Genomic DNA, 23,678 nt, shown 5'->3' on the forward strand with positions numbered 1-23,678 from the left:
GGTCGCCACTTCGGCGCTATCGCGGGCATGACGTCACGTTCTGGCTCGTGAAGTGACACCGAGATAAGAGACACTCCCGTGCAGATTGTATAACAATCACAGCTGTGAACAGGACAATTTCACGTGAAAGGGAAACAGATAATAAAGAAAGGATACAAGGCGAGTTGGCAAAGAAAATGGGGTGATACCAAAGTCTTTCAAGTCACGATTGTGCATTACGCCAATTACAAGTTATACATTTCATATACGCATCTCAAGATATCCGAGATGAGACATCTTTTGCTCGTCACTGTTAATGGTCGCCCTTGCAGGTATACGATTTCATGGTTCACTTTCTGCTAAGGGAACCAGTGACGTAAACGATGTCCCGGCAACTCCAAAACCTATTATTTCACGTTTGCCGGCGTTACAGTATTGATAGCTTGCACATGACGCAACGGACACAAATTCTTGACGCACCGGTGTTCCAACATGGCAGCTATGACGACGTTAAGGCAGCCTTATCTTGTGGCGGTTGACCAGATTCAATGCGGTATCTATACGCCACCGGAACGTTATATGAATCTGTGCGTGAATAACCGAGTAACGTAAATTCGAAGTACAGATAACTTTAACGTGACATCACCAACTTCGCCTCCCACTATGTTTATAGTAAAACATGGCAGTTTCAATGACGTTAGGGCAACCCGTGACTCAGTTTGTACTCCAACATGGCACCGTCAAGTTAGTGCAAGCCGTGACATCTCGAGATGTCACAATTTCGCCTCAAACTCGGTTTGTACTCTAACATGGCAGTTTCAATTATGTCAGTGCAAGCCGTGACATCAACTTCGCCTCAAACTCGGGTTTTTCTCATACATGGCAGTTTCCATAACGTTAGTGCAAGCCGTGACATCACCAACTCCGCCTTCAACAATGTTTGTAGTCCAACATTGCAGTTCCAATTACTTTAGTGCAGGCCATGACATCACCAACGTCGCCTCCCACTATATTTTTAGTCCAAAACGGCAGTTTCAATGACGTTAGTGCAACCCGTGACATTACAAACTTCATCTCCCACTATGTAGTCGAACATGGCAGCTTCAACGGCGTTAGTGCAAGGACTGCGACCCTTTGTGCCATGGCCATCATGTTGCAACTCTTGTTCGGTTCCACTGTACTTTATAGTCATAAATTCGCGTATACATTGTCTCCTTGGCACCAGAGATTCGAGAGTGCGTGCATAGCACCACGACAGTGGTGACAGCCGAACGAGACGCTGACAGGAGTCGACAGCTCTTGACAGACATGGACGAGGTAAACAGCACCAGTAGCATCATGGACAGATATATATATATACTGATCAGGTAAGGAGACATATCGAGCACGGCTGCAGTCGCGATATGAGAGCCGCAAACCTGTCGCGATATCAGAACCTGTCGCGACGGGTGCACGGAGTCAATATTGTCGCGGCTTCGCGCGACAGCACGACACAACGTCGCGACGTTCGCCGAGTGACACGGCCTCGAATGCTTCCTGCAGCCGCATCGTAGCCAAAGACGCGATTCCGAACATGAAATGCTCTCCGTTTTGTACATGGCGTGCCGTTGCGGAACTTAGACTTCGTAGCAGTATATATCACCCACATCACACCAGATGCTATCTGGTACGGTTGCATATAAGCGTTGTACGAGCGGGCGAAGACAAAAAAAAAAAAACGAAGTGGTACCATCTAGGACCCTGAGCTTGCGACCAGGCTTACACATTTTCAGAGTCCTCGAAACTGTGAAGTCAGAGACCACATTAGGCTAGCGTTAAAGAGCTCGGAGGAAACGTTCTGCAGGACGGTGGCTGAAGCCATCACATACACTAAACGCATTACTTGTGCTCGGAGGTATATACGCTGTCAGACGACTGCAGCATCTGCGGACACTACAGCACCCGAGCTCCGCGGAAAACTTCTCCAGGAAAAGTCAACGCTACACACACAAGCGTCAGACGGCCATTACGAGCGCTCGAGGGCAACGCAAGCCGCTAAAAAATAAACGTGGCGTCGGCGGCGTAGCCGACCGGACCATCGCTCGAGGATCGCTGGACGCCGTCCAGGCGCCCGCCTGTCTGAGAAGGATGCAACCGCGGTGCCCCAAGGACTACATCCCCCTCACCTCTTCGTACCCTCTCCCCCTCGTCGTCCGACTGCCCCGATCTCGCTCCTTCTCGGCGGTCGAGCCGATATAAAACGCGGCAACAAGGACGCCACGATGATTGTGAAGTGATCGTCGTCCGGCTTCTTCCCTAACGCCGCTGAGTGTGTGCTTCGACGGCAGTGCGGTCGCAAATCGACTGAGGAGCACGCGAAAGATCGTACTGAGCGAGGTAAATCCTAATCGCGACGGAGGCGAAGTGGTCACGACGTCCATCTCAGGCGCGAAAGGTGCCGGGTTCGACTAGCACTGCAGCAGCTGGACGCGAACCAGCGGTTTCGCTAATGGAGAGTGTGGTGGTGTCACGGTGCTGTGTGCTGTGACCACCTTCTTGCTCTAGAAGGTAGCTTCTACTTAACGCATCTCCATTCCGTTTAGTCCTTTCACTTTTTTTTTTTTCAGGGCTACGTACGTGAAAGACCGCGCGTAGTGAGATGGTGGCAGGTAGCACTGAGTGATTGAGATGAATCTACCGGCGCAAAAAGACGAAACACTAGAGAAGGAACTCACACACGGGGAGTTAAGTGTTTCGTCTTTCTGCGCTGGTACACTTATCTTAACCATGCAGCAACTCGCCCAAGCAACAGTTTTGGCACGAAATGGATATTTGCACAACATGCACGTAACGAACCCTTCCTTACTAAATGACTATTCTCTCCCTCTCTCTCGGGTCCGCCAGTATCCCGCAATCCCCGACGACCTATGATACTGAAGAATACCAACCCAAGCACATCCCCATTTATGAACCACAAAGTGCTTCTAAGCGACAGGCGTCCTGTTTTTGCAGGGCGACGGCTGCAGAAATGAATTGAATGAACAAGCGGCTTCTACTCACGTAGTGTATACGCTCACATTCCGAACAAAAACGGCGTACATAACACTCCGAGTAACGGTGGAGTACTCGATGATTTTTTTTTTCTTTTTTTTTCTGTTACAGCGTCAAAAAAACCTCGTTACGTTTTTTTTTTCTTTTTTTCTGCACGCCCGAGCGCTGTCTCTGAAACACACACGCACCCACCCGATTCCCGCCAACAACAGATCACTTTTCCTCTCTCTCTCTTTTCCTCTTCCTCCGCCTACATCTAGAGCCGCTGAAAGCTCCCCCCCCCCCCCTCCGAATGAAAGAGAAAGCGTACAAGACGGAAAAGGAAAGGAGCAATCAAAACACGCCCACTCGACTCGGAAAGAAATAGAAATGGAAAGAAAGAAAGAAAGAAAGAAAGAAAGAAAGAAAGAAAGAAAGAAAGAAAGAAAGAAAGAAAGAAAGAAAGAAAGAAAGAAAGAAAGAAAGAAATGCTGCCGCTAGCAGCAACGCGAAAATACCGCCAAGGAGGAAGCTAGATGCCGAAAGGCGGTTGCGAAGCGACGATCGGCGAGGAGGTAGCCGTTTCCAGGCTTTACCGCCGCTTGCGTACAGGAGCCAGAGAAGAAGGAGAAGGTGGGGGAGAGGACAAAGATGGCCAAGCCACCGTAAACAAGCGCGAAATACTATCTATCTATCTATCTATCTATCTATCTATCTATCTATCTATCTATCTATCTATCTATCTATCTATCTATCTATCTATCTATCTATCTATCTATCTATCTATCTATCTATCTATCTATCTATCTATCTATCTATCTATCTATCTTTAGCCGCTTACGTTTGGGTGCTCTCGTGATCATCCTTTCAACTTGGCGTGAACCATAATTAGTATGGGAGGGTAAAACGGTTTGACAAATATGACGCGTTGGTAAAGACACGAGTGATGTCCCAATCCTGTCGCGTACGTCGTCATGCACTCCACGCCAGACAATGGCACATAACCGCGGGCGGGTATGTCTTGCTGGGTATGCGGGTATGTGCCAAGGCTGACTGATATACTTCAAGTATCTACCCAGAAACGACGAGAACACACATCGGCAATTTTAACACGTGGGCGTTATGAAAAAAAAAAAAAAACTGACATCGGCAGCATTGACCCGAGGAATGCAAAAAATAAATGTCAGGGTCTCAACGGTAATCGAACGCGAGAATTCTGCGGGGCAATCAAGCATTCTGCCACAGAGCTACGCCAGGTCTCGGAACTACTTTTTAAATAGACGCTAATCTTCGCGAAACGTCAATAGGGCCACCTTCCCAAATTTATAAGCATTACATATGTACTCTTGATACAGCCGTCACGTCGAGTTAACGTCAATTGCAGTTAGTTGCCATGAGCTGAAGTTGAATCTATTCTATTCTATGTAGCAGTGTCCAGGGCCAGCATCTTCGCGATCATCAGCTCCTGGTGTTGCTAATACGCATGTTCCAGTCGGCATCGTTGCGCAAATGCAAACAACTGGTTACATAAACATCTGCAACTCCTCAACATATCTCTGTGCGCACAATATATGAACATATATTTAGCGTCATTTCACGACGTGTCGCTCAATAAAAAAAAAAATGCAATACGGTCACCTTCCCTCCGCAAGCTTCGCATAACGTCGATTCCCAGCTACGGTGGGATCAGCCGAACTTTTTTTTTTTCTTATTTCGCGCGATGGTGGTTACGGACACCGGCGGCGGCGGACGACGACTACGGCGACAGCTGTGCTTTCGATGTGAAAATGTTCACTTAATTGAGTGCCCTCGCAAAAGCAAAGGAAGTAATGAAAGTAGTGGGAGGTAATGATTACCAATAGCTGGAAATCGTTCACACCAGCAGTTGAGTAAAGGGAGTAAGACCTTGCCGCAATGTCTCTGTTTAGTTTTTGCGTCATTAGGGGACGCTACGATCAGTTGTAGTTAACCAATGCGTGTGTAACCACTTCTGTGTCGCTTCTTTATTCATATCCACAAGGTCGGAACGTCGGTTGCAAATAATGTGACTATAACATCAAATCCAGCATCCAGCATCTCCGGAAATCAGTGTAAACAAAGTAAACAGCCAGGAGTCAAAGGACAAATCGAAATTCTCTGTTCAAACTTCGATTGATTGATTGATTGATTGATTGATTGATTGATTGATTGATTAATTGATTGATATGTGTGGTTTAACGTCCCAAAACCACCATATGATTATGAGAGACGGCGAAGTGGAGGTCTCCGAAAATTTTGACCACCTGGGGTTCTTTAACGTGCACCCAAATCTGAGCATACGGGCCTACAACATTTCCGCCTTCATCAGAAATGCAGCCACCGCAGCCGGGATTCGATCCCGCTACCTGCGGGTCAGCAGCCGAGTACCTGAGTCACTAGACCACCGCGGTAAAGCACTGTTTAATATTTATATCTCAACCTAAAGCCTTCAGAAAGCGATCAAAAAGAGTCGTGATAGGAAGATAACCAAGGGAACCAAAATAAAATGACAGTAGAAGATGGGATAAAGCTAACTATACGGTGTGGTTAGGCAGTCTTAAATAGGTCTACCTATTTTAGAAAAAAGCAAAGGCAATTATTTTCGGCGGAATAATTGGTCTTCAGATAGATTCTGCAGTCTATAGATAATAAATAAGAATTAAGACAAGTTGTCTCGATTAAGAATCCCCGTGGGCTCATAGAAGCATCTGTGGAGGTTGCGAAATGGTCAGGCCATTATCGAAAAAAAAACTACACAAAGGCTTGTTTTCAATAGAAGAAATAACTCAGAATAGCACATGATAGAAAGTCACGCGATTATGCTCAAGTTTTCATAAAGGTGGTGATTGCCTTTTACTGTTTACGACAGCTTTGCTGTACACTTCACCAATTACCGCGAAACAATAAAAAAAGAAAGATATCACTATGCAAATCGTCGCGATACTCTCTTCTGGAAACTTACAGTGTCATTCACGTTCAACTAAAACCCCTCATTAGCATTGAAAACGCTCGTAATTTTTCATGATTCCTTCTTGAGACATCTCCGTAAAATCATCGGCTAGACGATAGTTTTTATTTACCATTGAACTGTATTCATAACGTTACGCTAAGCAAATTGCGCACCTATGACGGTTGAAAAATAGTGTTCACTACATCACGAAATCTTTCACAATATTACGCTAAACAACCACGGCAGACACCAGCTTATGAATCTTAGCAAGGTGTTTACTTTAAACGTGTATACGACCCTGCACACACAGCGTTCCAAACAAATAGAAGAAAACCACACCGACCGAGCGATAAGGCATTACGCAAGCGAAACCAATCATTGGTCGATCGAGCGAGCGTCTAAGAAGCTATACGCACACGTGGCCGAGGCATCGAAGGAAGGGTCTTTCAAGGCGACAGGTCAAACGGGCTGGGCGCCCGAAGGACGCGAACGGCAAAAAACAAAGCAAAATGCACTGCACGCGAAGCGTGCAGTGCGCGCCATCGTAAGCGCGCCATCTTACGGCTGGAATTTACATTTCGCGCGTTACCACTCGCAATGCCATGGTCGGCCGTTGCCGGTTTATTCTTTCCGTTGCTTATCCCCTCACCGGAGCTAAACACGTTTAACGTCGCGTCTTAACCGCGTCTGTCTGCCATAGATGGCGCAACAGACGCGGCGGACGTCACGTGAACAGCAAGGCCGGTCGGTATACGTAACGAACGCACAGACGACGCTCGCGAATCGCTTTCCCTTCAAAATAAGGTCACGTGGCGCGAGCGCGCGCATGCGCGGACGTGCGACGAAGTCGCATACCCTTTGCCAAATGAGTTTGGGCGATATTCAACACACGGTCGAGTGCGGAGAGGTCATCGTAAAGCGATTGGAAATACGCTCGCGATGCGCCACCAGGTATTGATTAGGGCAAATGAACACAATACATACGCAGGTTAATGAACAAACTATAAAAACTGGTTTTATTTGCGAGCCTGGAATGGCTTGTTTACAAGCTCGAAACAGAAAGGAGGAAAAAACAACGTGAAAAAAATGAATCCGGAAATTCAAAACGATTCCCCGGATATTTAAAAGGACATATGTCGGTCTGTTAGCGCAAATCCGAAGCAAATAATAAAATAGAAGGCCGACATCCCACTGTTTCCAATTCCCGTTCTTGTATATCTCGCATATATGCCATACGTGCTTCCCACCACTCTTTTTTTTTTTTTCATAGCTATTCATGTTATTAACACGTTCTAACTTTTTACCGTGCTAATTATAATATAGCGCATGTTTATTGCGTACAAGAACTCGATATCTTAGAGAAAATCGCAACGTGTTTGCTCTTGAGAGACCTATATGTTTACATTCACTTTTGTTGTATACGGCTGGCTTTTCACGTGAGCGTATACATACGCAGGTAAGCTTGTCAGGCGCTATCCGGGAGCTTACGTCGATCCCCTAGGCAACCATGTGTGTACTCACTGCCAGAAATAAGTATGAATGAATCAAAATATTACGCAAGTACGTGGCAGCACGGCACCGTCTAGGGTAACGATTTCAAGGTTTCCTTCAAGAACAAACAAACAAAGTGGGGAAGAAAAAGTAGCCAGGAATAGCGGCCTTGTTTCTTGTTTTGCTGCCAGGGCGCGCAAGCACGCATAGACAGGTCTGTATCACGCAACTATCTCTCTCTCTCTCTCTCTCAATCTCCCTTAGTGCTTCAACGTTCTACGCGGCCGTAAATAAGCCGTCAGAAAAAAAGACAACGCCGACCTTCGTCACCCTTGCCAGTAGAGAGCATAAAAGAAAGGCGCGGACATTTCGCGCGACTGAACCACTGAAGAAACAAGTCGGCATGACCCCGCAAAACAAAAGAACAGCGTCGAGAAGGTGTGAGGTAAGGAAGAAGGGTGAAAAGAAATGAGCGCGAAGGGCGGTCCAGGACTCACTGGCGCAACAGAACACACCCACCGACCACATCGAGGGTTCATTCGCAAGCTGTCGTCGTATATATATGCATATCGTGGACAAAAGCGAAGCGGCGCGTTGTTGGCGACGATATCTATCGCGGCACTTAGAGTGTCCTAAAGATCATCTATACGGCGCATGCGCGCACTCTAGCGGCACTCGTAGAGGGTACCCGCCCGTCTCCTTCTCATATAGAGCGCGGCTGCGAAACGTGTTATGCTTTCACAGCTAACACCGAGAAAAAAAAAAAAACAAGACGCAATGGATGGATTTGAGGGAACTTCGCACGTACCGGGCACGACGAATATTTATTAGAGCGCCGAGCCTGTAAACATGACCTTCGAGACCGGGCGCTGGCCGGCGGCCAATCTCGGAGGCCATGTTGTGAATGCATAGACACATAAACGTGACAGATGGCGCTTCCCGTACTTTCATGTTCAGAACGGCGCCTGCGCCGATCATCACGACGTCATAGAAATAAAAGGTGACCTTGAGATCCATCGCGAAAAGGTGTCGGGAGTGCAACGCTGTTGATGGATTTTACGGGATGTCACGGATGCATGCGATTGGCTCGGCGTGCTGGTAGTTCAATACACTAGCAACACAGACACGTGTATGTTGCCACATTGCAACACGGTTGCCGTTAGGACGTCAGAGCGAAGTGTGGACAAATGTGAATTGCGCGCGTAGGTCACGACTGCGTAGTGTGGACGATATTAGAAAAGCCGTGCTTTGATTGATTGATTGATTGATATGTGGGGTTTAACGTCCCAAAACCACCATATGTATATGAGAGACGCCGTAGTGGAGGGCCCCGGAAATTTCGACCACCTGGGGTTCTTTAACGTGCACCCAAATCTGAGCACACGGGCCTACATTTCCGCCTCCATCGGAAATGCAGCCGCCGCAGCCGGGATTCGAACCCGCGACCTGCGGGTCAGCAGCCGAGTGCCTTCCACTAGACCACCACGGCGGGGTAGATAAGCCGTGCAACGCGAATAACAAGTACTTAACTAAGTATATATACCTATGAAGGGACGTAAGAAAAAAAAAACAGAATCCGCGCCCTAGGCGCTGAGCTGCCTCGGTGAGCGAAAAAGGGACACAAACAACTGGGAATAAACAGGCCAAACAAGCATTTATATGGGTGACAGCGTGTCAAAAGAACGCCTACGATACCTGGCTAACGTGTTACCTACGAGCCGCGGTACAACTCAGTAGCTCTGTCATTGTACGGCGGTGGCCCTGGTCGTGAGAAAAGACCAGGGCCACCTCCTTGGCAATCGGGTTCTCCTTGGCAATCGGGTTCGATCCCCGACAGCGTGAGGCGGGTAAAAAAAAAAAACGATCGTGTGCTGATAGTTCGAAGCACTTTGATAAACTCTTGATTGTCCAGACAGATTAAGAGTCCTCCATATTATATGGCGTGCCTCACAGAGGGGTCGTGGCTTGCGCACCTGAAATATTCACTGAGCTCGCTGGAAATTAATTATGCCTAATTATAAGTATTGCCGCAAGGGGGTTTTTCTAAACCATTCCAACACGGCACTTGAAAAACGATCACGAAGACAAACCAGCTTCAGCACATGTCTTGTCTTGTCTTGTCTCCTAGGAGATAAGACAAGACAAGACATGTGCTGAAGTAGAGAGAGACCCAGCGCGCAACATACGAACGTCATCGTTTTCACCCTCGCTGCCACAGAGCTGGCATAAGGGAATTTAATCGTAATGAAACCTCATCATGAGTGCAGCATCGCTTTATGGTTACCTTGTTCGGTGTAGACACCTTGTTTCAGAGAACGCGACAAGCTCCATGCTCGCTCAGGCAACTGGAAGCGAGAAGCTATCAGCGAGAGGGAGACAAGGAGAGAGAGAAATGCTTCGAAAAAAAAAAAGAGTGAGCGATAACGGCTAAGAAGGTTGGGAAACCGGTCAGAATCGCTTGTGCAGATTATAGTTACACTCGGGAGAGATAAACATGGTACCAGAGGCGGCAGGGCGGGAGGGAGAGAACTAAGACAATCGTTCTTTCTTTTTTGCAACCCCCCCCCCCCCCACCTTCATCCTGCGATCCTTGTATATACATGCACTTATCTATATGCTAGCTCAGTCCACGCATTGAGCAACCAACTACAGTTCCTTCTCCACTGAAATCAGCTTCGCGAGAGTCACGCAGTGTTTGAGTAACGTTGCGAGCGGGGGGGGGGGGGGGCACACGGGCTCCATTGAAAACATAATTTAGGCCCCGCCGCGGTGGTCTAGTGGCTAAGGTACTCGGCTGCTGACCCGCCGGTCGCGGGTTCGAATCTCGGCTGCGGCTGCTCCATTTCCCATGGAGGCAGAAATGTTGTGGGCCCTTGTGCTCAGATTTGAATGCACGTTAAAGAACCCGCAGGTCGTCGAAATTAATAGAGCCCTCCACTACGGCGTCTCTCATAATCATAAGGTGGTTTTGGGACGTCAAACCCCGCATATCAATCAATCAAAACATAATTTTTGCGGGGTTTTACTTCCCGAAACCACAACTAAAGGTAAATAGAAGCGTTCTAGTTGGCAGTTTTCATTAACCTATGTCTGCAAACTTTAGTGGTTTGTTTATGTGGTTTGTTTGTGTTTATTTAGTGGTTTGTTTATGCACGATATGGTGATGGTAACAGTTCTGGACCATATGGAGCTATGCCACGTTTACTCGCATAAGTTCCAGAGTTATTCGAAATCAAAAGCGACAGTTAGCCGAGACTTAACTAGCAAAAATTACTAAATAAGGCCAATCACTTGTCGGTAAGGAACTGCTTATGGGGATAGTCGGAGCATAGTGAACAAATTTTCATGGAACTTTGTTCTGCTTAGAGATCACGGAGAGCAATCGACGCGATCGGACGCGTCTGCACCGAGCTCCGGAGTTTTCCGATGTTTCAGTAGGAAGACGTGCCATAGCTCAAGATTTCTTGTACGAATGGTTTCTGCAAATCATACCGGTCCCGAGGATACAACTTTCCGACAGATATTGGTCACAATTTTCAAGTAAGCTTTTCATCTTTTCACGCCACGCCGGCAAGATCCGCCACTGGACGCCTAAGCCTAGCGACGCTACACCGAACGCCGCTGTCGCGGCCGCTGGGACACTAGCCGACATGGAAATCGAGGTCGACGGCGTCGAAATCTCTCTCGAAGAATGGTCAGACGATTCCTGGACACCACCTCAAGGTTTCCGAGCCCAGGCGAAACGTCACCAGGCACTTAAGCAACAAGCCCAACTGAACGACGCGCAAGTAAGCAAAGCCCCCAAAACTCCACCAACCCCCCGGCCGCCGCCGGAACTGAAACGCCATCCCTTGCCAAGACTGCCGTCGCACACGTACCACATCGTGGGACGCCCCAAGACACCCATTGACCTCACGCGCACATCACCCGGAGACTTGCAGAGAGCACTGCTTAAAGCGGCATCTCTGTGTGACCTGGACCCAGCCAAGCGTGATCAACTACGCATACACCCAAGGAATAACACTTTCACCGTTAGTGTGGCAACCACCGACCGAGCAATCGCGTACCAACGCATCACATCAATCCTCCTCGGAGAAGACCGGCAGATTGAGCTACACATGTACGCCCCGCCACCAGACGACGCGATACGAGGCATTTCTTTCTACGCCCACACGTTCCCCACCGATGATGAGACGCTGAAGGACCTTCAAGACAGCAACCCTGACTACCAAATAGTAGGTGGCCGACGCATGGGAAAAACGAAGAATTTACTTATAACGCTGCTCGGGGACCACCTACCTAGATGGCTTCTACACCGTGGAGGTCTCATTCGAGTATACCCTTTCCATCCCAAAGTAGACGCATGCTTCAACTGCCGGAAGACCGGGCACCGCTCCGATGTGTGCCCTCAACCTAGGCGCCGACGCTGCCCGCGTTGCGGAGAAGACCACGAGCCACCGCCGCAAGGAACGCCACCAACATGCCAAGCACGCTGTATCGTCTGTCAAGGAGGACACATGACGAACAGCTCAAGATGCGAGTACCGCTTCGCCAAAAAGTCTGAACCACTTAACGCAGCACAAGCAGGAAAGACGCTACAAACCGAGTCACCAGCGACGCAGCAAACCTCAAATGACGATAGCCCGCCTGCCTTGGACGAGCGTAACTACCCCAGTTTCGGGACATCACAAACGCCGACGAAACGCGACAGCCGATCGAAGTCACGATCTCGCCAGGGTCAAGCAGCCTCCCACTCTAGGTCCAAATCAAGAACCCGATCATCAAGTCGCATCCCACATGCTGATATATCCAAAGCACCACCAAGCAACCCTAGTGTAGCATGGGCGCCAAGCGCAGCGTCTCCGCTGCCATCATCTCCCCCGCAGCCATCGAAACCGTGCGCCTCAACGCATGACCCGCTCGTCAAGGAACTTACGCAAACAATCAATGCGTTAAAATCCCAAATGGCGACGCAACAAGCTCAGATCGAAGTGCTCCTTGCGCAGAACCGCTCCCTAGAAAGTAAACTGGCAAAGGCCAGCCAGTCCGTGCATAATTCAACTCAACAGCCCCAACCACCCGCAGCAGCCAAACGCAAAGCAACGACTTCCACGGAAACGCTGCAATCCGAAGAGGACATGACGGCGCGAATTATTGAAATGGTCAACGCATCCGTTGCTGAAGCCCTCCGCACGACAGTCCAAACCACGGTCGTCAACGCCGTTCGTGCCGCCGTAACAGAAGCCTTCGCAACCGTAGACTCACGCCTAACGAACATAGAGACACGGTTCTCAAACATGGAAGCCACCGTAAACAACACCGTAGCCGGATTAGAAGCACTCAGAACTGCCACAGACACCAGTTTTGCAGTAATCAAGCAAAGCATGGCCAGAGCACCAGCTATCACACGCAACCGAGTGACCTCTCACTCTTCCACCCAGCACAGCGAACCCACGACGGCCTCAAGTAATGAAATGCTCCAGCTGCTGCATCATGGCCAGCACCCACTTGACTATATGGCAGTGGAACTGCAGGGGCTTTCGTAAAAAGAAAGCCCACCTGCAGCTACTCGTACAAGAAACACAACTGCCCAATTGCCAAACGCCTCCAGACGTCATCGCACTACAAGAAACAATGGCTTCTGTCTCACTCCCTGGTTACATCGCTTTCCAACAATTCACCGACTCGCACAACCAAGAAGCCCCAAGTACAGGCACGCTCGTCCACAAGAGCCTCACGGCGAAACAACACGACTTAGAATTCTCGGACATTCCACACACGGTCGTTGAAATTCTTCCGCGAAAACGCTCGCACCAATCAGTCTTCATCCTCAACGTATATTGCGCACCCCGGGCACGCGCCGACGACTTCAACCTGCTCTTCCAGAAAACCACATCGCTTTCTCGAGGCGCACAACTGCTTATACTGGGCGATTTCAACGCCAGGCACCCTGACTGGGGCTACCTGCAGGCGAACAAACGAGGCAAGAAGCTATGGCAACTCGGTCAGGACCTCCGGCTCACTCTACTAAATGACCTGCAGCAGTCACCAACCCGCATAGGAAACAGCGTGTGTAGGGACACGTCACCCGATCTCACATACTGCAAGAATATTGCGCAGGCCAGATGGGAGAACACCTGTCAACTCGCTGGTAGTGACCACTACATCATTGCCATCCAGGTACAGACGTCCGCTGGCAAGAGAGTACACAACGCCCTCGCTCAAATCACGGAGTGGCCAAAATTTAGAGACATCCGTGAAAGTGAAGCCCCAGAACGCATAACAAACCTCAAGGAATGGACAGCCTCCCTAAACGACCACGTGCGACGCACAACGCGCGAAAGTAAAGCAGCAGAGGAAACGCCTGCCACAGACTCTCGTCTTCTCCACATGTGGGACGCACACGCCAGCCTGCTGCGCAGATGGCAGAAGCAGCGCTACAATAAGAAATTGCGTCGCCGCATACAGGCCCTCTCTGAAGAAATTGAGCGACACAGTACCTACCTCGCCCGCCAACAATGGGGCCAGCTGTGCAGCGGACTCAACGGACAGCTAGGCAACAAGAAGACGTGGCACCTGTTACGCCACTTACTGGATCCCGACGACTCGAAAACAGCCGCACGGCACAGACTTAAGCGACTTGTCCACCAACACCCCGGATCAGACGAAGATCTACTAATTGAACTGGCGGACAAATACATCAACCAAGCCCATCAACCAGCGACATCGCTACCACCCTATGAAGGTAAACCAAATCCAACTCTTGATGCCGACATCACAGAAGCCGAAGTGTATGCAGCCATTCTAAAGCTTCGCACAACTTCGGCACCAGGTCCAGACGGCGTCTCGAACAAAACAATCCGCAACCTAGACGCAAGGTCAGTAACTGCCCTTACTGAATATTTCAATGACTGCTGGCATGCCGGAAATATACCAGAAGAATGGAAGCACGCGAAAATAGTGTTTATACCAAAGCCCGGAAAAAAGGCAGACTTATCAAATCTTCGCCCCATCTCGTTAACTTCATGCCTTGGCAAACTATTTGAGCACGTGGTCTTGGCTCGGCTAGAAACACTTGCAGAAGAGCAAGACCTTTTCCCTCCAACCATGCTCGGTTTTCGCGCCCACTTATCTACTCAAGACGCCCTCGTACAAATCTACCACGATTTGTTGAAAGACCCCGTACGTGCGGGCACGCGAGCAATGCTAGGCATAGACCTACGCAAGGCGTTCGATAATGTAACACATGAAGCGATAGCCCAGCACTTGGCTTCAACAAACCCTGGGGAACGTATTTACAACTACGTGTGCTCTTTCCTCCAAGGCCGTACTGTGGAACTTTCCCTGATTGACAGCAACGCCACGAAGAGACTTGCCCTATCCAACAAAGGCACGCCACAGGGAGCTGTTCTTTCACCTTTCCTCTTCAACCTTGTAATGAGCCAACTCCCACAGTTACTAGACTGCATACCCAATATCCGACACACCCTATACGCGGACGACGTGACGGTATGGACCACTACTGGCTCCGACGGACAGATCGAGGAGGCACTGCAACGTGCTGTGGACACAGTGGCCGGATACGTCGCGTGTGCAGGTCTCGAATGCTCAGTGGAGAAATCTGAACTCCTCCTTCTTCGTCCTCCTGACTACCGTAAGGTTAAACACCCGCCACTACCAACCATCACTCTCAGAATGGCCGGATCCGAAATACCGATAGTGCAGCACATGCGGGTACTCGGCCTTCACGTACAAGCCGGCAGGGGCAATACCGTCGCACTAGAGAGGCTTGCGGTCACCGTCACTCAGACTGCCCGTCTGTTAGGAAGAATCTCCGCGCGGAAACACGGCATGAAAGAAAAGGAACTTCTCCAGCTGTTAAACGCCTTCGTAACCACAAGAATAACTTATGCCTTACCGTACCTACGACTCCTCCAGGCTGAAAAAGAAAAAGTAGACAGACTTATTCGCACAGTCCACAAGATCGCTTTGGGCCTCTCCCGCACCACATCGACCATGCACCTCCTCAGCCTTGGAATTCACAATACAATAGATGAACTTATCGAGGCTCACCGAACTGCACAAATTGAACGATTGCGTGGTAGTAAAACCGGAAGATGGATACTTCAACGTATCGGAATTCCCTCGTCACCAAGCGGACAAGACTTGATCTCGCTACCGCCTCTCCTCAGACAGCGCTTCATTGTGCAGCCGCTGCCGAAAAATATGCTGGCCGGCATTCATGACGGTAGACGATCAGCCCGCGCCAGAAACCTTCACAATACCTATGGTACGAACACAAAAGTGGCTCACGTCGACGCGGCAAGCTACCCAACCCCCAAACAAGCCTTTGCAATCAACGTCTCGTCGAAACGTACCCCAGTCGATATAGAGCCTACCACGAGGTGCGCCGGCTCCATACGCACACAAGACCCAACCGAGGCCGAAGAAGCTGCCATAGCACTCGCCGCAATGGCCGGTTTTGAAACAATTATCAGTGACTCCAAATCTGCTATCATCCGATTTGCCCGGGGCACTGTTTCCCCAACCACGGCGCGCATCCTCCGTCCTCTGCCCCGAGCGGCACGCAACGCCTCAGGCGACACTACTGCCAGCAGCACCGACGATGACGATCCTCGTTTAATCCAACTCATCTGGGTCCCAGCGCACGCAGGAAACCCGGGCAACGAAGCCGCCCACAGACAAGCTCGAGGACTCGTATGCCGAGCGGTGGGCCAGACTTCGGACCACGATATCGAAGCAACTGAAGCACTCATCACCTTTCACGACATCACACAGTACTACAAGCTATCAAGGCAAACCAGACCACCCCCGCACCCGGAACTAAACAAAGCTCAACAAATCACTTGGCGGCGGCTTCAAACGAACTCATTCCCTTCCCCGTACATATACAGGCACATATACCCTGCCTTATTCACATCTACGTGCACCCTTTGCAAGACCCAGACCGCAACCTTGGATCACATCATCTGGGGATGCAGCAAGGACCCTCCCCCACCAAACCTCCTAGGACAGTCACCTTCAAGTGAGGCCTGGGAGAGAATCCTCACGACCACAAGCCTGGACACCCAGCTCCGGGCCATCAAACGCGCTGACGAGGTGGCGACCAGGCATGGCCTGACAGCCCTCGCCACTTAGGAAACCGTCAGCTGCCTTAATAAAGTTGTTTACTACTACTACTTGTTCTGCTTAGGCGGTAACAATCTCGGAAGCCACATAAAACACAAAAAAACGATTTCTCGTGTTTTCTGTGTCTCCCTTGAGGGTCTTTTTTCAGTACAGGCTATGTGACGCGACGTTCTCCAACCTATGTGTAGTTGATAATGTTGGCTAATAATTCTTTCTTTGCTAACTCTTGGCTCATATTTTCTAGTCTTGGCTAACGTTGAGTTAGCCAGTTACTCAGTTACTGTCACAAGGGAAAATAGAAATGACCCAAGAGTGAGAAACGAGGCGCCCCCTCAAGATAGCGCCACATACCGGCCAGACACAAACTAAACGCACGCGAGAACTGAAACGAGCACCAAAGCAAAAAAAAAAAAGAGAGGGGGTAAAAACGATGATCCACTCGTAGCCATCTATGATGCAACACGTTAGTCGTTATCATCATTCTATTTTACGTAGGGCTATTTCCTGCCATGCTGCAAGGCGCTTATCTCCGCTTGTTGGCCATCACCTTACTCTCATAAAGACTACATTTGCTATAAGCATTAGCTGCCCTGCCCATTGGGTTTATCAAAATTAACCAGAGCGAAGTCTGGCCCTGCCAGCGTTCAGCGACCATGGGTATGATGGGTAGTACATGGATTTGCCTATCGATTGCATTTGCGGGCCTTGTGGCTTCGTTTATTGCTGTGTTTCGGTTTTGTCTCGAAAAAAAGAACGAACCCTTTTGAACTTCGTCACCCGTTTTGAAGTGGCAAGCCTAAAAGATTAAGGCTATCAAGCATAAGTGCCGAACCTTTGCCGATGGTTGTTTCGTGAAAAAGCAGCTTCAAGCCAGGCGAATCCAGAAGTAGCATAAAGTACGAATATTAGGCAAATCAATGTACTACCCGTTTTTCCCACACTCGCAAAAGCGCCATGCGTTACAGCTCCCATAGACACCAGCGCCAGAGTTCCCTCTGGTGTATTTATGGGAAACTCCATGGATGACTGTGTTCATCTCGATTCCTCTAAAGCTAGATTAATGAATATCAGGAACGAAGGTCTCGTTTTGTCTGGCTTGTCATGACATCATGCCGGTTTGTAATCGATGACGAAAACATTTCATTTTTTAGGGGCGAAGCTCCTTATAGCGGCACCCGTTCGTCCTTCGTAGTCGTAGAAGTAGTCGTAGTGTGTGACCAGTCTTCCATTTTGACCTCCAAGGTGCTGCCAGTGAGAGATTTCTTCTGTGCACTGTTGAACAATAAAAAAATTTCGCAGCGTGCACGTTAACTAAAAGCCGAATTATCCTGTCCCTCATTCCCCCTTAGAAGCCATTAGCATGTACGTTGAGCACTATCTGACAAGAAAGGGTTGCTACGTTATACTCGCTGGGCATAACCTCCTTGGTTTTAGAAAGGTTTAACGAGCGTTGGGCCGCAGTGCCATGAATACAGTGAACTAGTATATACCATGAACTCGAGGTTGTTAAAGGTGGGAAGTAGACACGAAGCGCAAGCCGAAGAAAGTGTGCGTGTGCCTCCTCTCGTTCAGTCCTTATAATGTCCGCTGGATGGCGGTGCTTCTATATGAGGAATATATGATGAAAAGATGCGAGATGGTGGTACTTCCAGTGTTGACTAGATGGACGAACGGACACACAGACAAATGCATGGACGGACGCACGGACGGCTGCACGGACGGATGGACGCATGGACGGACGCATGGATGGACGTACAGATGGACGAACAGACGCACGCACGGACGGGCGAATGTACGCACGGTCACACAGACGGACGCATATATGATGAAAAGATGCGAGATGGTGGTACTTGGAATGTTGACTAGATGGACGAACGGACACACACACAAATCCATGGATGGACGCACGGACGGCTGCAAAGACGGATGGACGCATGGACGGACGCAGGGGCGGATGCATGGACGAACGCAGGGATGGAGAACGTATGGACGCGCGGACGCACGAACAGAGGCACGCACGGACGGGCGGATGGACACACGGACGGTCACACAGACAGACGCATATATCATGAAAAGATGCGAGATGGCGGTACTTGGAGTGTTGACTAGTTGACGAACGGACACACAGACAGATTCATGGAAGGACGAATGGATGGCTGCACGGATGGATGGACGCATGGACGGACGCAGGGGCGGATGCATGGACGAACGCAAGGATGGACGAACAGACGCACGCACGGACGGGCGAATGGACGCACGGACGGTCACACAGACGGACGCATATATGATGAAAAGATGCGATATGGTGGTACTTGGAGTGTTGACTAGATGGACGAACGGACACACAGACAAATGCGTGGACGGACGCACGGACGGCTGCAAAGAGGATGGACGCATGGACGGACGCAGGGGCGGATGCATGGACGAACGCAGGGGCGGATGCACGGATGGACGAGCAGACGCACGAACAGACGCACGCACGGACGGGCGAATGGACGCACGGACGGTCACACAGACGGACGCATATATGATGAAAGATGCGATATGGTGGTACTTGGAGTGTTGACTAGATGGACGAACGGACACACCGACAAATGCATGGACGGACGCACGGACGGCTGCACGAACGGATGGACGCATGGACGGACGCAGGAGCGGATGGACGGACGAACGCAGGGACGGACGCACAGATGGACGTGCCGACGCACGAACAGACGCACGCACGGAAGGGCGAATGGACGCACGGACGGTCACACAGACGGACGCATGGACGGACGGAAGCAAGAACGAATGGACGGACGGATGCTTCACCCCACTCCATCATTCACTTCGTGAATATGCTGCCATTTTTTTTTTTTTTTTCATCATATGTAACGGACCGGGATGACGACACCACAAGCCAGACAAGACGAGATCTGCGCGCCCCTAATATTCACACTAGTATGCACCACAGAATTGAATAAATTCTACCATGCATTCACAACCGGTTAATATTGTGCATATGCGAGTTAAAGGTTCGTCGTTACTGCCTAAAATATCGGGTTTGGCTTAGCAGCGGTGTCTGAATACTCGACGAAATTCACCAGGTCGCTCAAGTTTCTTATCTAAAAAGTAGAGACTCAAACGTGGATTTTTACTGTGAAGTTATCCATAAGCTACACAGCCTCTCCATACACATTTTATTAAACATTATAGGAGGCCTCATTTCCGCTTTTACCACGGGGACGGCTACACGCTCTCCCATAGTAGAGTATCTAGTACTCTAAATCGTTACCCAGTTTTTCTAAGCACATCAGCCATGAATCGGGACTGCTCAGTGCTCTCCCATACACTATTAAGAAAAAGTTAGTAAAAATGTAGCAACTGCAAGCAAATAGGTAGTAACGGCAGCGGTTACTACCTTACGTGGACCATTACTACACTTTTGCTACCTGTTTACTACCTACGTTAGAAAACAGTTACTAGCTGCTACCGTTACTAACTTTTTGCGGCCTATTTACTACTTACGTTAGTAACTGGAATGAAAGAGGTAGTAACTGCAGCCGTTACTACCTTTCTAGCCCCGTTACTACCTTTTGCTACCCGGCTGTTGACTATTTAATACAAAATAGTGTGATTTTGGTTCTGATTATTTATGAAAAGAATCGTCTCGACGTATTATCATTAAACGAAAAAAAAAATAGCGCAGAAGATATCTATAGATCAAGTAAATACATTTTAATTTAAATTACGCAACTGAGATACGTAAACACGGTTCTGATATTGTTGAAACGGAGAAGTACAAGTTAACGAACCATAGGCAAGAGTACACGCGTTGTAATAGACAAATACAACAAACTTAGTAAATTACAGCACATATTAACAAGACCGGCGGATCAAAATAACCAGATGGTCGCAATTAGCCTTGAAAACGGTCACAATCAATCCACTGCGGCGTTTTTCTAAACATTATCATTGTTTTGGCGCGTCAAACCTCAAAAACGAATATTACCTTGTAAGCGCCGATATATTAGCCGTGTAAAGCATTAATTCGCACTGAGAAGGAGTTCATAACCTTGTTTCGGCCACTGTCCATAACGTCTTTTTGTGACACTTTTATAATGAATAAATATGACATACAATTTTTTTAAAGTAAGGCTGCTTAAAAGTATTGTGCTACGTCTCCTAACATACGTAGCCAGGTAGTACAATATAGTGCTATAGGTTCAAAGTTCTCATAATTCATCCTGAAACACAACTGCTCCCCTGTGCCAGACATGCGCTTGGAAAGTGAAGGCTATATATACTCCAAAGTTAGCCAGTGCTCATAGCTTTTCTGTAAGAGTGTAGTTTAGAACGAAGTACTCGCAATCGTTGACCACTCTTCTCTAAACACAACACATTTCAAATGGTGTATATGCGGTGTTGTTGGTATGCCCCACGGGACCGCTTTACGCCCTTCCATATATAGTAGAGCAGTACCATGTACTCTAAATAGTTTACCACTTTTTCTGAACACACATTTTCGTCAATAGGGCCTCATCAATTGTTACACCCACGTGACGGCTTTAAGCTCTCTCATAGTAGAGTACCAAATCATTCTAAATCGTTAACCCCCCCCCCCCCCCCCTCTACTTGCAGGAAAAACGCTCCGTTTTAAATTCCCATGATTGGAGTAGAGTAGAACGGCTTTCTGTCTGCCCATAGAAGAGTGTTCCCGTGTGCAACGCGGTTATTAGAGAAGAAACTCGCATAGTCCCCCGTGTATTTGCGAAATCCGATTCGAGGCCGAAAGCTATCATATCAGTCGATTGAGCATAACGTGGGCGTCATAGGTTGACGTCATCACATGATTTTCTGCATCTCCCGTGCTGAAGCGACGGGTCACTTCCCGCGTTTGAGGAGGCTGTTGTTATGCTTTCACCTCATACAGACATCAGAATCAACACCGGCAAACAGTGACGAAATCAAGGCCAATGTCCACTTACAGAGTGGTAACTGAAAATCACTAAGTGTTTGTTAACGCCGGTTAACTATTGGCTAGGAGTACGAATGACTTAGTCCAGGCTATAATGTCGGCTATCGGCAGGTAACATATACAATCCTCACTGGTGTCACGGTCTTAACATTACAATCTGTCGATTGAGTCGTTCAAAAAAAAAAAAAAACTCCATTGGCGAATCTCAACCTCATTTCGTGCACGTCAGCTATAGATGAACGCGCGTGCACAAACATCTTTCGTTGATTCGTCCCAATCGTCCAACCCCCCCCCCCCCCCAGCCGGACAGCTCGATATCTTGGCACCTGCATAAATGTATTTCAAATGTTTCACCAACAAGCCCACATCGCCACTCTTGGCACCTGCATAAATTTCTTTCAAATGTTTCACCAACAAGCCCACATCGCCACTCTTGGCACCTGCATCGCAATACAAACGCGACTCAGAGCCACTACGCGGTCTCCTCCGTAAAGCGGGTGAGGCTAAGGTTAAAAAAAAGAAACATCAGAAAAAAGAGCGAGGTGACTTTCTTTATCCTCATTGTTTACTCGCCACTTTGATTTCCATCTCGCCTTATTTTCTTTCCTGCTAGCCACCGCTTATACGCTTCCCGCAAGCGTCCATTTATACGTTCCTGGGCGGTGGCGGTTATCCGCATGCAGGTGCCGCGTTGTCCGCCCGGACACCGTAAGTGGCGGTTCAAGCCGGTTCAGCACAGCCAGCGAGGGGTACATAGGGAAAACATTCACGCAATGCCCGTCCCGGATACTCTTTGAACGCGGTATGACATCGATAATGATGAACATTACAGAGATTCACACGGCTCGCTACGAGCTTTATAGAGGGCGTTTTCCGTTGCGGATGACGTCATGAGCGACTGTAACAAAATCTACAGAATCATAGAGTCTCAATATACACTAGAGGGAACTCTGGCGCTAGTGTCCATGGGAGCTGCAACACACGGCGCTTCAGCGAGCATGGAAATGATGGGTAGTACAGCACATTTGTCCAATTTTCGTACTTCTTCTGGCCTGCTTCTGGCTCCGTGTGTGTTCGCGTGGCTTGGAGCTGTTTTTTTTTTTTTTCACGAAAACATAAATTAGCAAATGTTCACCGTCTGTGCTTCACAACTTTATTCTTTTAGGTCTACCATTTCGAATCAAGTCACTAAGTTCAAAAGGGTTCGTTTTTTTTTTTCTTTCAAAACAAAACCGTAGCCAGCGATAAACGAAGCCGCAAGTATGATTCACCGCCCGCAAGTACGAAGACTATAGGCAAATGTGTGTACTACCCATCATTTCCATGATCGCTGAACGATCGCAGCGCCAGAGTGCCCTCTAGTTAATTTTAAGAAACTATGTACAGAATAACCAGTTGCGGCGACGCCTGGTGTCGATTTCTCCAACTATACAACGGCGTTAGAGTCGTCCCGTTACGAGGTTTCGTCGCAACGCAACTCGGAAGAGGAACACTATAAGCCACAGAATATAGACGAAGATAGCAGAATATCCTACAGATTGCATAACTCTATGTACGGGAAGGGAGGGGGGGGGTGCAGTGAGCGTACACATTCTTAAGACTGCAAACATACGCAAACTAAGAGTTTAGAGGAGGTGGTTATCACCGTCATCGAAACGATTTACATCGCACCCGTTACAAAAGATGGGTCTGTCTTGTCTGTCTTTCGCATTTGCACGACGCTTCCTTCTGTTTCGTTCCCCATGCCGGGAACCGCACCTCCACCCACTTTCCGAGCAGCGATGTACTGCAGTTTTCTACGCGCAGCAACGAAGGTTACGCCTTCCTATTGAGGCAACAGTGAAAATTCGGCAACGTGAAATGAGGGGAGGCTCCGATAAAAGATCACATTGCCACGTCGGATACGGCCGCTGTCTCCACAAGCCCGAGATCGGGAGAGGTGGCAGTCGCCGGAAAGAGACTGGAAGAAATACGCACGTGATCGGCGCACATTAAAGGCTCGCGTATCTGTACGATCGCATGCACCCGGGATACCCGCGCACGACGCCGCAATCGAAATCTTCCACTTATTAAGTAGAACAAATTGTGTTTCATTTTGATCTATTGTATCGTTATACCCTTGTA

General features: G+C 48.9%; 1 protein-coding gene across 3 annotated transcripts in view; it reads right to left on the minus strand.

Annotated features, from left to right (window-relative positions):
* LOC119163529 (uncharacterized) overlaps positions 1-23,678 on the minus strand; it is a 169,079-nt gene that overhangs the window by 77,747 nt on the left and 67,654 nt on the right. The window lies entirely within an intron of this gene.

This window comes from Rhipicephalus microplus, chromosome 9, assembly GCF_043290135.1.
Source record: "Rhipicephalus microplus isolate Deutch F79 chromosome 9, USDA_Rmic, whole genome shotgun sequence".
In the NCBI taxonomy this organism is placed as follows: domain Eukaryota; kingdom Metazoa; phylum Arthropoda; class Arachnida; order Ixodida; family Ixodidae; genus Rhipicephalus; species Rhipicephalus microplus.